The following is a 14,235-nucleotide window of genomic DNA, read 5'->3' on the forward strand; positions in this document are numbered from 1 at the left end:
CATATTCTTTTCAATGGCCTTCTACTAATGCATCACAGAAACCAAGGAGATTAAACCCACCATTACTCAATGATGAGAATTATATTAGTCATATTCGTTCAGATCAATACTCTTTTTTGAAAGGAATTGTCTTTCTTTTCCTCCATTTTATGAGAATCCTATAAGGCTTAGTTACGAGGGGAATCGATTAGCTACACAGCTCACAAGAAGAAATCCCTTCGTCTTCAATTACGATAACAGGAAGCGAAAATTAAAAACTTTAGTATCTATATTATTTTCAAAATCAGATGATGATGTTGTTCTGCAAAAATTGCTACAGCTTAAATTTCTATATAATGAAGCGTTAAGCAATGTTAGAGCTGCAGTTTTTGTAGAGGAGCTACGTACTATGCAAATGCAAATCTAGTAAAATGTTGGCATCTTTTTTGAAAGGGCGTTGTGTGAAGCAAAGAATTACTTCTTTGAAATCAACTAGTGACAAACTTCTTACATCTTCCAAAGATATCTTTTCAGAATTTCAAGTTTACTACTGTAAAGGCTACCACACCACTCTACTCAGGTTTACTACTGTGACAGAACAGCATGTTGTAAGCCTGTAAAATTGCTTTAACTCTTGAAGTGCAGTTCTCTAATTTTGCCAGCAGGTGGTGCATGTTTTATATTAAAGCTGTTATAGAAAAGTGAATGCCCTCTTTTAGTTTTACTCAGTGAAGAAGTGAATCTACAGTACTGTGAACAGTATACTTTTAAAACTTATTGACTAGGCTCTGATTGGCCCAGGAGCTCCTTTCTTTTGAACTGTACTGTTTTTTCCCCAATTTTAGCCCAGGAGAAGAGAGAGAGAGAGAAAGAAAGAAAGAGAGAGAGAGCTGTTTGCTGAAGCCCTGTAAAAAAACAGTTATATTTGATAACTGATGAACAATTTTATATCCTGATCTCCCCAGGTACTTTCTAAGAAGTAAACAAATGTTTAGTTAGTGTTATAATTGATCCATATTTCAGCTACCTGTTGTTGTTTCCTGATTGCACATTTTTTGTTCAGTTTTTAAAGACAATAAATAATTGTCTATTGCCTCTGCCTATCTAGACTGATAAGGAATCCTGGTGGTTTGTGTGCTGGGTCTGTGAGTGATTTCTGGGAACTATGGGACCACTGGGAGTGTGGCCCCAGTAACCTAGAAATCACTGAGGATAATTTGAGAGCGGGAGACTCGCCCAGAGGCGGTTGTGACCCAGTCAGTGGGAAGAGGTTGCTAATGTAGAGCACAAGCCGCAAGTTCAGGCGGACCTGAGCTGTGCTGGGGATAGACCGCTCAAAACACGGCAGCCAGGCTCATATTTGGGAAAACGTGATTTGAAAGCGCCAAACCCCTCCGAGAAAAACTGCACTGGCTCCCAATCAAAGACCGTATTGCTTTCAAAATCTTTACCCTGGTTCATAAAATTATCTACGGCGAAGCCCCAGGATACATGACAGACCTCATAGACCTACCAACCAGAAACTCAACAGGATCAACATGAACATACCTAAATCTTCACTACCCATGCTGCAAAGGACTCAAATACAAATCAACTGATGCATCCAGCTTTTCCTACATAAGCACACAACTATGGAATGCATTACCAAAAGCCGTGAAAACAATGAATGACCACCTAAAATTCCGGAAATCACTAAAAACTAACCTGTTCAAAAAGGCATACCCTACTGACCCAACTTAAATGCCTGAACCCTGCAACACAACAAAACCAAAGCTCGCAATGGACATAAAATAACTCTTCCTCTCTACGATTCCCTAATGTGTCTGTTACACATGAACCTTATTCTACCACAACATCACTTTGTATTTGTTCATACCGGAATTGGCAAACGCCTTTACGGTACTATGTAAGCCACATTGAGCCTGCAAACAGGTGGGAAAATATGGGATACAAATGTAACAAATAAATAAATGGCTTTGGGGTAACCCAGAAGGGTGGCTAGGCATTTCATGACAACTGCAAATCTCTGTATTCATCTGAAGGCAAAGTTCCTTCAAATGTTATATCCAACTTCCTAAATTGAATCACTTTGCCTACTGTATCAAAGGATCACCATGACTGTCTTTCAGAACCAATTTCTGAATCAGAAATAAGTTTTTCCATTCAATTGCTTGCTAAATCAAAGGCCCCTGTACCAGATGGTTTTCTGATTTTTTTTGTACCAAACCTTCACCTGCTGTATCAGGAATTATATCCAAACACGATAATACAGGTTGCTTTTTGGAAGCAGACTGTATAGTGCTCCCCAAACGTAACAGAAATGCTCAATATGTTCAGAATTATTGGTAAATTTCACTGTTGAACATTGATTACAAAATTTTGGCAAAACTCATTGCCATCCGTTTGGAAAAAGTGGCTCCTTTTTTATTCCACAGAGACCAAGCAGGCGTTGTAAAGGGCCGTTATGGCTCTGATAATACTAGACTATTCTGCCATGCTCTACATTCTGCCCTATTGATGTCTTCTCCCATCCTCTCAGTTGCTCTGGATCCGGAGTAGGCATTTGATCGGGTAGAATGGAACTATTTATTTTTTTGTTTTAAATCATTTTGGCTTTCCTGATTAGTTTGTTAATATGATTTCCTTATTGTATTCATCCCCTATTGCAAAAATTGTTGCTAATGACTGTTGTTCCACTACCTTCAAGCTTTACAGAGGTACCAGACAGGGATGTCCTATGTCCCTTTTACTTTTTATTTGACTTTGGAACCTTTACTTGCAGCTAATCAGCAGTCTGAACACCATATTGGCTGGAGGAACCACCAAACCAAACTAAGCCATTTTCACTCCCAAACTTTCTATTTCCTTATACCATATGGGGCAAAAGGTTGGTTAGGCCATGGCTCCTGTGGTCAACCTCATACTGCTACCTTTGATTGCTGAATTTAATTATCAGAATCTCGTGGGGGGGGGGGGGGGGGGAGTAAGGCTAAATGTTCTCCTAGCAGGCTTAATACTCTTGCACCAGCCCTGGGTAGTTGTGACCGCACCCCAGGACAGGGTATCACTCTGATTAAGTAGTTCTAAGGCTTGCCCTGGACATGCAGTGTCTCACTGGGACAGGTTCCTGAAAGACAGCTTGGCTCTGGTTTGCTTTAAAAAAATGTGAACAATTTCCTGGAGGAAAAGTCTATAAACTGTTATTAAGGTAGACCTGGGGATACCCACTGCTTATCCTTGGGGATAGGTTCTTGCTACTTTTGGGGATCCTGCCAGGTACTTGTGACCTGGCTTGGCCACTTTTAGAGCAGGATACTGGTTATGTGGATCTTTGATCTGACCCAGGACAGGAACTCTTATGTTAAAACTGGAATTTGTTCCTGGAGGACATGGTAAAAGCACTTGGCGTAGTCAAGTTTGAAAAAGGTTTGGACAAATTTCTGGAGGTAAAATCCATACACTGTTATTAAGGTAGACCTGGAGAAAGCCACAGCTTATCCCCGAGGTTAAGTAACATGGAATCTTGCAACGTTTGGGGATCTTGCCAAGTACTTGTGATCTGGACTGCCCATTGTTGGAAACAGGATACTGGTCTAGAGGGTCTGACGGTCTGACCAAGTAGACCAACTCTTATATTCTTATGTTCATTTATGTAGGGGGGAACCAAAGAGAGACCCAATGAGAGCTCCTTCTGGAGAACCATATTGTAATTCTTGCAGAGCTGAAAGGGTTTAGGTGTGGTTGGTGTTAAGTGATATTCTGCGTCAGCAATCTTGGGTTTATTATATTACTGTTCTTTTTGTTTTTGTATAACTGAGCCCCACCCCAGTGAGAGTTGGGGTTGGTCTATGCATTAGGCTTTTGAGGTATTTTCATGCTTATTGAATTTCAGATTGTTATAAACTGCTTTGAATTGTTTTATATGGAGGGAGGTCTTTAGAATCAATAAAATGAAATGAAACCTGCCCACATTTCCCTGGCTCATATTCACACTGCGGAAACATGTTCAGTTCATTTTCTTCTAATGACACAACCAGACATGAACTTTCCTCTAGCAACAGATAGAGAGAAAAAAAGGCGTTAAACACAGTATGACTTCACAAGCATCTTTCTTCTTTTCTGCTTCATTTGAGAATTCTTGTCTGTTTGCATTTTTGAGGGTCAGCAGTGTCTCAACACGTAGGGAATATTTGCTACATATATTTTGAGTCATGCTAGGCGGTTTTGAGTTAATGAGTATTTGGAGGGAGTGCCTAGTTGTAATAGCACTGAAATATGATTCAGGAGAAGTCTTGGGAAATGAGTTCAAAATTCCTTTCTTTGTGACCTTGAGCAAGCCAACCTCCCTGTTCTATGGCTCATATCCCAGTTCTGACACCGACTCTCTGTGTTTCCTTGGATAAATCAGTTTAAGGCTGATTATATAACAGGGCACCACATTTACCTGCCACTGGGACGCAGAAGAGTACTGAACACTGGCACTGTTGCAGGACAATGTACATTTATGCACGCGAATGGCAGCAAAGCAGCTAAGTGCTATTCTGTAAGGGCACATGCAAGTGACATAGGGCCGAATTCTATAAATGGCCCTCAAAAATGGGCATCGGAAAAGATCAGCGCTAACAAGGTGTCATGCTCCTCACCTTGTTGTGCTTTGGGGGGGCGCACTCTGGCTGTGTTTCGGGAGTGTGATGTCCTCGTGCTGGGTCGGGCGGCATGGCACTGGGCGTGTGGGAGCTGGTGGCTCAATGTCCCCACACCTGGTGGAGCGACATTGTGTGGCACGTGCTGGCATGGCCTCGGGGCAGGTGAGCACTCTTCCGGGCATCTTGATGTGGCGGCATTCTGCTCGGCAAATCTTGGCTGTGGCCAGGTGTCTTTCATTCCATCCCCGACGTCCAACATGGCCCTTTAAATCTTGACATCTTAGGACACTCAGTGCTTCAGCAACGCTTCTCTAGGGAGTGGTGCTTCCTCGAGCCTGTTCATGAATCCTGCTTGAAGCCCGAGCCAGCTTGTGACCAGTATCTTCTACTGTGAGTCCTGCCGGAGACCCGAGCCAGTTTGTGACCAGTATCTTCAACTGTGAGTCCTGCTTGAAACCTGAGCCAGCCTGTGACCGGTATCTACTACTGTGGGACCTGCTTGAGATTGAGCCTTGTCAGAAATCAGTGCCTCTTGTTGTGAGCCTGTCTGGCCGAGCCCAGCCTGGAACCAACACCTTCTACTGTGAGTTCCGCTTGAGACCTGAGTATTTCTACCATTAGTTCCAGTCCAAGGCCTAGTCCTGTTTGAGACTGATTCACCTGCACTGAGATTTCCTGCTAGAGACTTCTACTTCCCTGAAGTGAGTTCCTGTGTGATATTAGATCTTTTCCCTGGTGTGATCAAGTCCCGCTGGCCGCCTGCACCTGGGGGCTCAACGCCCGGGGAATGGCGGCTGGTTGTGGTGAAGAGTACTGAGGTTTGTTGGTAGTGTAGACCCTTCTGGGGCTGAACCGAGAACTCATCTCCTTTGTAGCCATGGTCCTCTGCCAGACCGCAACAGCGAGAGTCTATAAAGGGTGTGCTTCTTTTGTAGAATAGCACTTAATGTAATTTAATTTATTTTAAAATTTGTAGTCTGCTTTACCATCAAGTTCTAAGAGGAGTACAATCAAAAATTAACACACAAAATAGTAATTGAAAAAGCCATACATCTCCATATAAACCCAAACTATCAGATTCCTGCACCCTAACTTTGGTCGCCAGACTTATGTCTGCTGAAACCTGGTGGAAAACAACCACAAAAGTGGAGGAACAAGAAAACACTACGGACGTAGAGGGACAATCAGAAAAGTAGTATAGTCAACAGGAACCATCCAAAAACACAAGGGAGACAATCACAGTAGAATACAAAGTTTATTCCAAATGTGGAAGGAAGACTTGAGACAACATCGTGTTTCAGCAAAGATGTCTGCCTCAGGAGTCTATAAAGCATAAATGTACATATCAAACTCAAAATAACATATCCATAAAACACAATCTTTTCTAAAAAAAACAAACAAACAAACAAACCCCAAAAACCCAAGGATTCTAAAAAGAAATGTTGATATCTATAAACATATACATAGGTGTAAGCAATAAATAACAAAGTTAAAATCATATTAAATCAAAGCAATACATACAGTATAAACAGGATAAATGACATAAAATAATATAGATTTATGATATACCATACTTGTAATCCTTCAAGTAGACAAGGACCGCTCGAAGATGGTGTCCAAACAAAGTCTTTACTAAAAAATTCTTCTAAAACAGTAAGGGAGACCCGACACGACTCGTGTTTCAGCCTAGACAGCCTGCATCAGGGGTCTAAAAGGTTATACAATAAAATTGGAATTAAAACATGGACATGTATATATATATATATATATATACTGTATATATATATGAAAAACAATAAAATAATAATAATAATAAAGTGAACAAACATAAAAAAGATCCATACCTAGGAAATGGTCATGCAATGAGTGTTCCTAGATCAGTCGTCTAATGGCAAAATCTCCTATTAAACAATTTGAAAATATATATAAAAAGAAATAAGAACAATATGTGTTGAGAAGGAAACTTGTACACTTGCATATAAGAATATATACATGAAAAATAGAACATAGACAACCAGGATCTCAAAAATCAAAATGCCGGCGCCCATGTTGAGCCCGCAGACCCATTGGCCTGTAACAATGTGCGCAGCTTTTTGGAATGCTCCTGACACACCCATGCCTCATGCGCGCTATGGGATTTGGCACCAGGCATTACAGAATAGGCAGAGCCAGACGCATGTGCAAATCCCAATTGGTGCCAATTAGCATCAATAGTTGGTTGTTAGCATCCAATTATTGCTCATTAATGGCTCGTTAAGTTGTACCTGCATGTCGTGATTGCACCCACATCGGGGCAGCATATATAGAATCTGGGCATTAATGTGTAAATGCAAAGGTGGCACTCACATGGATGGAGCATGGGAGAGGCATGAGCAGGGCTGCCACTTACATGTGCAACTTGCAGAATATAGAAAGATACCGATGCACACAATGACACCAGGTCTGTGATTGGTGTGACTCACCAATGCCAGGTTACACTCTAGCGTACCAAGGGTGAGGCGGTGGAGGTGGTCCGCCCTGGGTGCAGGCTTGCTTCACTTCTCCGAGCAAGGAGGTGCGCTGAGCAGTCATGCGGCTGTCGGCTCTGCCGGTCCCCTTCCCCTTCTGATGTCAACTTCCTGTTCTGGGGCAGGGGACCTGCAGAGCCGACAGCTGTGCAACTGCTCAGTGCACCCCCTTGCTTGGAGGAGTGAAGCTGCAGAGTTCAGCTCTACCGTACACTCACTTGTGAGGTTTAACCTCTTCACGCCACCTCTGCAATGGGTGAAGGCTTACCCAATGATTCTCACACAACCGGTTGTCAATTCACCACTACTACTATTTAACATTTCTAGAGCGCTACTAGGGTTACGCAGCGCTGTACAAATTAACAAAGAAGGACGGTCCCTGCTCAAAGGAGCTTACAATCTAAAGGACGAAATGTCAAGTTGGGGTAGTCTAGATTTCCTGAGTAGAGGTGTAGTGGTTAGGTGCCAAAGGCGACATTGAAGAGGTGGACTTTGAGCAGTTGATCATAAGCAAAAGCAGAGGCAAACAGCTAAAACATAAGAGAAAAGATTAGAGTGGGGGCTAGCAGACACTTAACTCCTCAAGCATCCACCAGACTCTTCCCCTGAGCCTAAGGTGTTCCTTTATTTTATAGGTCTTTTACCTTATCTATCTATTCCTTCCCTCTCATCTGCGTATCTATCCTCTTCACCTATCATCTCTTACCTAGTCCTCATCCCTCCCATGTTCCAGAACAATCTTTCCCACCCTCTATCTTGTTCCTGTCACGTACATCTACAGCTTATTATTTTTTCTAAATTCCTAACATTCTGTAGTTCGTTAGCTATATCCCATTCTTCTGCTGTCAGCCCCTCCTGGTACCTTCCTTATCTACTTAAATACAAGCTTAAAATGATGTGGCAATAATGAGCAGAACGAATGTTAAAGTACGTATCTCCATGCAGGCTTTCTCTAATGTAATTCATACGTGTGGGTCCCTTTCCAGAAGAGCTTATAATGTTACCATTTTTGCAATGAACCTCCGTACATTCTCGCATTCTCTCCTGCGTTCACACATACTTGTCCAAGATCATTGTCTTTAATCATGTCTTTAATGTTTTAAACTATGTGACAGGTCTGGTCTGACCTACCTCTCTGATAGTAACAGGAGGGGGGGGGGGAGGGAGGGACAACACGTCTGGAGTATGGAGTCCTCCACCCCGGGTGCCATTGCAGGTTACACTAGAATCTGGGTGCCCATGTACTCTTATAGATTAGGTTCTCACCGTGCAGCACTGGGGCACCTAAACCGAGGTGCCCACTTACCGAACTGCCCCTTTGACAGCAGTTTTCACAAGCTGTTTACCTGGGCATACAGGCTGTCTGAAAATCGCCAAGCTTGGATGGGGTTCAGCAACGCACATGCGTTCACATGACAGGAAAGTAAGCAGACTTGCAGGCAGGGTTAGGCAGTAACACGTGTAATTGTGCATTTTCACAACCAGACTAAGGGACCCTTTTACTAAGCCGGGTAGGCGCCTATATGCGCCCAATGCGCGTCAATTTGGAATTACCACCCAGCTACCGTGTGGCCCGGGTGGTAATTTCATTTTTTACACGTGTCCACCTCGCGCACTGGAAAATAATTTTTATTTTCCAGCGCGCAACACTAACTGGGCAGTAAAGGGCATTGTACACACATAGACCATTACGGCCCGGTTAACAAATGAGACCTTACCACTAAGTCAATGGGTGGCGGTAAGGTCTCAGACCCAAAATGGACGCGCACCAATTTTCATTTTTGATGCACGTCCATTTTGGGCCAAATGTTTTAAAAGGCATTTTTTACAGGTGCGCTGAAAAATGGATCTGTGCGCATCCAAAACATGCGCCTACACTAGCGTAGGCCATTTTTCTGCGCCCCTCAGTAAAAAGACCCCTATGTTAAACACCAGCACTGGCACTTAAATTAGTATGTGTATTCCAGTGCAATTATCCATCTAAGTAGTGCTGTATATACATGCCCTGTAGTCACCATGCCAGCACTATCTGTTTAATTTAGACGTATTTGACAGTCCTAAACTAAATGGATAAAATCCAGATAGCAGAATATTGACACTATCCGGATAATTTTTGCTCCACCCCTAACTGAACCCATAATTGTACAGAACATATCTGTCCATTTAGGGATCAGTGTAACATTGTCCGTATAATTTTTCAAAATCTGTGGATAAGCCAGCTCTGCATTTGCTGGCTGCCGGTGAACCCATAATTGCTTTTGAGTATCGGTCCAATTGTTTTTCAGGGAAATGGTATCCACGGAAAAAGGAGGGGCACATTTCTGAGGGGCTTTTGCCTAGGTCATTTTCAAAGAGGAAGAAGTATGCATAGACTTTGCAATGACGACTGCATCGTTTCGAAAATTGTTCTGCAGTTCAAAATCCCAACCCTGTCAGTCATAGGCGCCAATGTTTCAAAATGATTGAGCATGCCAAACACAGTAGCATTCACCCCTCCCTGCACACAGTGTGTCTCCTGTGCTGTCAGTGTCTTCTAAAACCCTGCAACTGACTTTTCAGGAGATGCTGAGCAATTGTCCTGGTATCCAATCTGACATGACAAGCTGATTTTGCACATCAACAAACTCAGGCCCCCTTTTACTGAGGCGCGCTCACGTTTTTAGCGTGCACTAAAATTGTGGGTGCGCTAAACTTTAGAGACGCCAATGCATTCCTATGGGCGTCTCTAACGTTAAGCGTGCCCACAGTTTTAGCGTGCGCTAAAGACGTGAGCGCGCCTTAGTAAAAGGGAGCCTAAGGGCCTTGTTTACAAAGGCACGCTAAAACGTAGCACGCGCTAACCTTGTAAATGCCCATAATATTCCAATGGGCGTTTACACAGTTAGCACACACTAAAAACAGTAGCGTGACTTTGTAAACAGGGCCCTAAATATGTTTACATAGCAGATTTGAAACTTGTCCATGAAAGGCTCAGTAGGAGCAATTTGTTGTTTTTCATGGGTGGGGAGGGGCTTGTGACTGCACAGCTTTTCATGGTCTGCAGTTTTCCTGATGTTTATTGGGTGTTTTGGAGAATGCTTCTACATGTGGGAATTTTGTGTATAATATTTGGAGGTGCCTGGTGATACGCTGTAGATTCCATATAACAGACATTAGGGTCCAAAATATTTGACCGTATTACAAGTGAATCTGCATTATATGGGGTCTACAGTGGAAAATAACAAACCAAAACGGGTTCAACCCTTGACTGCATTAGAAGAAACCTTGCATGATGTCAAGCTACATTTTGTGGGGTCTACAGCATAGTTCGGAGGTACCTGCTTCTGGGGGAATGGAACCTACTTTCATGTTAGCATTTTGGGATGTGCTTACACATGGGTGTACATGTGTATTTTGGATGGGTGTACCTGCTACTGTGTGTGGACTAGGTGGCTATAGTTAGATACACATGTTTTAGTGAGGTGGAGTTGCTAATGTCTACATTTAATGGGAATACACGCAGGCACTTGTATATTTTGGAGGAGTTTCATCCCTTTTATATGTTACATACTTTTTTTTTTAAACATACCTTTATTATATATTTGAATGTCCAGCAGCATACACCACAGCAACAGCAGATACACAGTGGTTTCTTCAGTGTATCTAGCTAGTACACTAACTAATTGCCCAACAGCAACCCCCCTCCCCTCAAAACTTTGTAGACATCAAATTTTCACCATCCGTACACAGACAGACAAGATCAAGCAGAAGCTGTTATAGATCCAAAACTGCACTTCTATTGATTATATAGAGCCCAACGTTTTTCAAAAGAAAACATCTTAAAACGGCAGAGCACTGTCAATCAATACTTGCTATACCACTGGTCCAACATTTGCACTACCACCTGTTAATCGGGAATCTGAGGCAATTTTCATATGGCAGCAATTGCCACCCAAGCAGCGGTGAAATGAAGCCGTAAAATAAGATCAGCACCTTCATCTAAAGAGGGCAATGGCCTATTCAGGAGTGCCAGTTCAATACTCAGTTCTATGTCCTCCTGCAAAATCTGTGATAACATGGTAAATACCTTAATCCAATAAGGTTGCACTAAGGGGTAATCCCACCACATATGATAATATGTCCCCCTACCCCTCCAACCCCTCCAACGGAACTCCTCCTGACTAAGACCCATTTTGACAAACCTAACGGGAGTAAGATACCAATGAAATAAGACCTTATAGCCATTCTCCACTATTACTGAAGAGATACTTAGGGATGTTTTCGATTGACAAATAGTGTCCCACTCCTCAAGGTTAAATTCCTTCCCCAAGTCCACCTCCCACGTCAACATATAGGAAAGCTTTGTAGACCCCCTCTGTTTCAAGCATTGATATATTTGAAAGATGGCTCCCTTTTGCACCACAGGCCCCAATAGTTTTTCAAATTGTCCTTTCCCTACACCCAAGTCCCTCAACACTCTTAGACCTTAAAGATAATGTTTGACTTGCAAATAAGGAAAAATATCCCCCGGGGACAACCCATACTTCTGTTGCAGATCTCCAGATGTATACACCCCTCCCCCAACTGGGTCAAACAGTTGGTCCATGCATACTAACTCCAATCTTTCCCGTCTATTAAACATGGCTGGGCCACTACCTTGTGAAAGTTCTTCATTGTACAGTATCGGTGTGTACCAGGAATAATGTTTCCCACCCAACAAGCATGGTCGCACAATCTGCCAAATACGCATAGTTACCACGGAACGGGCCCTCCTTCCCCTTCCCCAAATGAGACCCCACTGGTAACTAGGGAAGATGGGACAGAGGTACATCCTCATCCCCTTTCTGTTCTAACTCCACCCACTGTTTTACCTCATGCGTCTGCCAAGCAAGAAGCACCCAAAGCTGGCAAGCATAGTAATATTTACTCACATCTGGCATTGCCAATCCCCCACCCTTTTTACCTGGACATAAGATGCATCGAGCCACCCTCGGGTGCCTCCCAGCCCAAAAGAATCTGTGGAACATATGCTGTATAGACTCCAGTTCTTGGGGTGGAATCCAGATCAGCAAAGCTATAAACAAATACAATAGGTGAGGCAAAATCATCATTTTCAGCACTTCGATACGCCCCAGGCAGGACACAGTCAACCTAGTCCAATTCTCCAAGTCCATCACCAATTGACAAATTAGAGGTGTATAATTTAAAAATCATATAATTGACTTCCCTCCCTCCCTATATGGATACCCAAATATCACAAAGAAATTTGTGCTTGGCGAAATGGAAATCGGACTTATAATGCCGGTATCTTCTCACTAGGCAAACTAATGTTCATGATTTCAGATTTACCCATATGAACTTGAAACCCAGCCATCCTTCCATAGCTGTCTAACTCGGTAATAACTCCCCTCAAGGAAGTCTCCGGGTCTATCAGTGTAAGCAAACCATCATCCGCAAATATATTAACTTTATGCTGAGTCCCCTGCACCTCAACACCAGATATAGAGTCACTAACACGCAGTTTATGCGCCAATGGCTCCATAGTCAAGGCAAATAGAATTGAGGACAGGGGACAGCCCTGACGAGTGCCCATTTGAAGCTCAAAGGGTTCAGAGTACCCCCCGGTCACCTTCAGACATGGTAGGGCCTAGTATAGATTGTACGAATCCAACTCGAAAACCTAGGCACCAATCCCACTTTCCCTAGGTCCCGAAACAAGAACGCCCAGGAGACCCGGTCAATAGCCTTCTCTGCATCCAAGAAGAACAGAAACATGGCCTGATCAGACTTCCTAGCCCTATCAAGCACGTTCAAGACCCTCCGAATGTTATCTCCCATCATACGCCCTCTCACAATCCAGTCCTGATCCTGATGTACTAACTCAGGCACCCAAAGGGCCAGACTATCTGCAAATACTCTTGTGAAGATCTTAGTATCCACCCCCAATAAAGATATTGGGCGGTATGAACCACATTGTGTTGGGTCTTTACCCTCTTTAGGGAGCAATTGACCCCTGTCAGGTGCATAAAATAAGGCAACTGAGAGCCCATTCCCAGAGAATTATAAAAGGTCACTGTGAACCCATCCAGTCTGGGCGCCTTACCAGGCTTCATAGAGCGAATAGCGTGATGGATCGCCAGTGCTGTAATGGGATGCTCCAATAATTCCACATCCCTACCCCGCAAAGTATTCAAGTGGACCCCCTCCATAGGTACTTCCTCTGGTGTATATATTTCTTTAAAAAATTCCACAAACCTAGCCCTAATATCTCTTTCCAAATGTAAGACCACCCCCGTTCAACTTTGAATACAAAGGACACTATTCCTGGTATGCCACTTTCTCAAATGATGCGCTAGCAGCCTACTAGCTTTATTATTAAATTCAAAGTACCTTTGTTGAACAAATTGTAAGTGATACTTTAAATCTTCCACCTTCCAATCCCATAGCCGCTGTTGGGCGGCTCCCATCTCACTTAAATGACCCTATCATCCAGGCGTGCCTGATACATTGATGCAAAGTGAGTTAGGCGGCTTCGTAGTTCTGTTACTTCCAGCATCCAAGATCTCTTCCTATGCACTGCCAATCCTATCAAATGCTCCCGTATTGTCACTTTCAAGCCTTCCCAAAAAGCCTCTGCTGAAACCTCCCCAGTATCATTGTGAGCTAAATAGTCCTCCAACCAAGTCTCCACCTATCTTGCCAGTCTGGGGTCATCCAAAAAGCCATCATTAAGCCTCCAATATCATATCCCACTAGAAGTCTGAGATATACCTAATATCAGCCACACTGGAGCATGGTCCAACCCCCAAATTTCCTCAATTCCCGATTTAATAAGCTGGGAATATATAGGCCCTTTGCCACAAAAATATAAATCAATTCTAGAGTAGCTATGATGAACCTGGTGTGATTCGCCAGATCTTCCAATTTGTACAAAAGTGCTTGACGCTCCTCCCGAAATTGCACCATAGACCTTTGCACCTCAGTCACGGTAGTTTCACAAGCATCCACTCACTCCTCCACCAGGTCAATGTGACAGCCCATGCTAGCTAAGTCCAACTTAATTTCTTGCACTGCCTCCTTAATTTGAGTTCTAACCAAGGCAATGCCAGTTTTAACCATGGCAA

The 14,235-nt window shown here is 43.2% G+C and overlaps 1 protein-coding gene and 1 long non-coding RNA gene across 3 annotated transcripts in view; one reads left to right on the forward strand and one right to left on the reverse strand.

Annotated features, from left to right (window-relative positions):
• The window catches only part of SORBS3 (sorbin and SH3 domain containing 3), a 147,510-nt gene that overhangs the window by 31,834 nt on the left and 101,441 nt on the right, over window positions 1-14,235 (forward strand). The window lies entirely within an intron of this gene.
• Window positions 5,883-6,530, reverse strand: LOC115469412. Its single transcript, XR_003942004.1, has 3 exons — window positions 6,470-6,530; window positions 6,200-6,333; window positions 5,883-5,948 (listed from the first exon to the last, which is right to left on the reverse strand). It is a non-coding gene; the product is annotated as an uncharacterized LOC115469412 (long non-coding RNA).

This window comes from Microcaecilia unicolor, chromosome 4 (assembly GCF_901765095.1).
Source record: "Microcaecilia unicolor chromosome 4, aMicUni1.1, whole genome shotgun sequence".
NCBI lineage: Eukaryota > Metazoa > Chordata > Amphibia > Gymnophiona > Siphonopidae > Microcaecilia > Microcaecilia unicolor.